Source organism: Bubalus bubalis, chromosome 3 (genome assembly GCF_019923935.1).
Source record: "Bubalus bubalis isolate 160015118507 breed Murrah chromosome 3, NDDB_SH_1, whole genome shotgun sequence".
Lineage (NCBI taxonomy): Eukaryota > Metazoa > Chordata > Mammalia > Artiodactyla > Bovidae > Bubalus > Bubalus bubalis.
The window spans coordinates 31,733,438-31,736,007 of NC_059159.1; positions in this window are offsets into that span (position 1 = coordinate 31,733,438).

Sequence of the window (2,570 nt, forward strand, 5' to 3'; positions counted from 1 at the left end):
TCCTCTGAATTTCTGTCTCCTTGCTAATAAAAGGAGGAATCAGGACGTTACCTCGAACTACGGTTGCTTTTCATGCTCCCGCTCTATGGACCTGAGCCATCACCTTGGTGTTTGTTAGGTTAAAATGAGATGACAGGGGAGATATCGTCAAACCTATTCTACAGGTGAACAACCTGATCTTCATAGATCTTTCAGAATTTTTGTTCAAATTCCTCAGTCTCCTCTGAACCTCAGATTTCAGACTCAACAACAGACACTGCAGCCGCAGCAGGTGCCCAGTTGTGACGTTCAGAACAATGCATCGAGGAGCATCTCCAAGCCCTTCCCCTCGAAGGAAACCCCCTGCCTTGACAGATCACAGGATCTGCGGGTCCACTGGCAGTGTTCCACCACAAAGCGAGGTGGGTGGGGGTGTGTTTTATTCATTCTGCTTCCCTCATGTGGGAGGCTCCCTCACAAAGGGGAAGGGGTTCTGCTCAGGGCCACATAAAAAGCGGTTTAATGTAGTCCATCATGTGGGACTTGGCTACAGTAACAGATCCTGTGGCTCTCATCATTAACACCTCATTTGCAATGAGGTTCTCACGGTCTTCCTCTCAGGAAGCAATTACACACACGTGCGCCCCCGCCTAGAAACTGTATCCTGGCTTCGGGTGGCCCGGGGCACCAGCAAAACCTGGCGGGAAGGGGTTTCTTTCTCATTTATTTGGAATGGGGGATTTGCGTGCTGGTGTCCCGTGAAAGGTGAAGACATTTTAGAAGGACTTTGATGCCTGGAGAAGGATGGAGGGGGAAGGAGGCTGTTCAGTGGCGGAACGCCGATATGTAAACGGAATTCTAGAAATTCAGACTGGGAAGGTCATAGTTTGCTTTTGTTTTTGTTTGGATTTTGTTTTTTGGTTTTTTTTTTTTTTGCCTGCACAGCATGCAGGATCTTAGTTCCTCGACCAGGGATCAAACCCACACCCCATGCACTGGGAACTTGGTGTCTCAACTACCAGATGGCCAGAGAAGTCTTAGAAGACCATTATTTTGAGGGTTGGTATGCAAAATAGCATGGACCCTCTACTCCTCCCCGGTCAGGACCCTTCCTCTTTAGAAAGTTCCTGTTATCAAAGGACCGAGGACTGGTTTCCAGGCTCAGAGGATCAGGCCAGTGGGCTGCGTTGACTGGGTGCTGAGAAATAACCCTCCCGTGTTCCCAGAAGGGAGTGCAGGCAGGGAAGAATCTCATGCAGGTGGGCACCTCCTCCACACCTGTGCTGGTCATGTTGCCAAAATCTTGACTCCCCGTCAGCCCATGCTGAATAGAAATACAGAAACTGAGTTGGAGGAAATAGAAAAGCAAACAGGGAAACCCAGCGGGATAGTGTCTCAAGGACTGTGGCCCCCTTTCTCGGGGATAGGGAGAGGTTTTATATCCTCCTGAAGGTCTTGCTTTTTTTTTTTTTTTTTTTTCTTTTGCAAATTTTCAAAACAACCACAGCTGGATCAGGCAGCTCAGTTACTGGGTCTAGTGAACCTGAAGTTATCAGCCCATGATGTTCTTTCTGAAATATGGTATACTACGAGAGAGTAGGGGGAGAAGAATGCCAGGTGCAGAGTGTAATCTATATGGAGTCATAGTAATCAGCTTTGTGGAGGGTGAGTCCAGCTACAAGTGTTGGTTAGTTAAAGAGGGCTTTCCAATGGCGCTAGTGGTAAAGAACCCTCCTGTCAATGCAGGAGACGTAAGAGATGCAGGTTCGATTCCCTGGATTGAGAAGATCCTCTGGAGAAGGGCACGGAAACCCACTCCAGTATTCTGGCCTGGAGAATCCCATGGATAGAGGAGCCTGGTGGTCTACAGTCCACAGGATCACATAGAGTCAGACATGACTAAAGCGACTTAGCTCACACACACGCACAACAGCTAAAGAATAACCAAGATTGTTTAATTCTTGTAGGAATGGTTGAGTGGTATGTGCCAAAGGCTGTTCATTCATATGTTTTTGCTGCAAAAGTCACAGCAAAGAACAGGCACCTCTCACAGCCACCGCCTTCTCCCTACCGCACTCAGATCAAACAGCTGTTTTCATTATCCCCACTTTACAGATGAAGGGACTGAGGCCCAGAGAGGGAACATGGCTTGTGGCCAACATGTTACATGGATCCCAAGCAGCACGGTCATGACCTGGACTGGGTGGTTTGAATTCAGGCATCTCTATAGGTGGACCTCCTCTTACTGTGCTTCACAGATACTTATTTTTAAAAAAACAAATTGAAGGTGTGACCCTGTGCTGTCAGATGATGGGTTAGCATTTTTTAGCAATAGTGCATTTTTAAATTAAGGTACATACACTGTTTTTTTAGACATAATGCTATTGTACACATAATAGTCTACAGCTAATATCACTTTTATATGTATTGGAAAACCAAAAAATTCATGCTACTTGCTCTATCATGATATTCTGTTTTTCGCAGTGGCCCCAAATCTTTCCGAGATCTGCTTGTACCTGAGCCCTAACCCATAGAAATGTCTCTCTCCCCCCTCTCCCCCTCCTCCTGACTCCCCTGAAGCCTGCACCTTC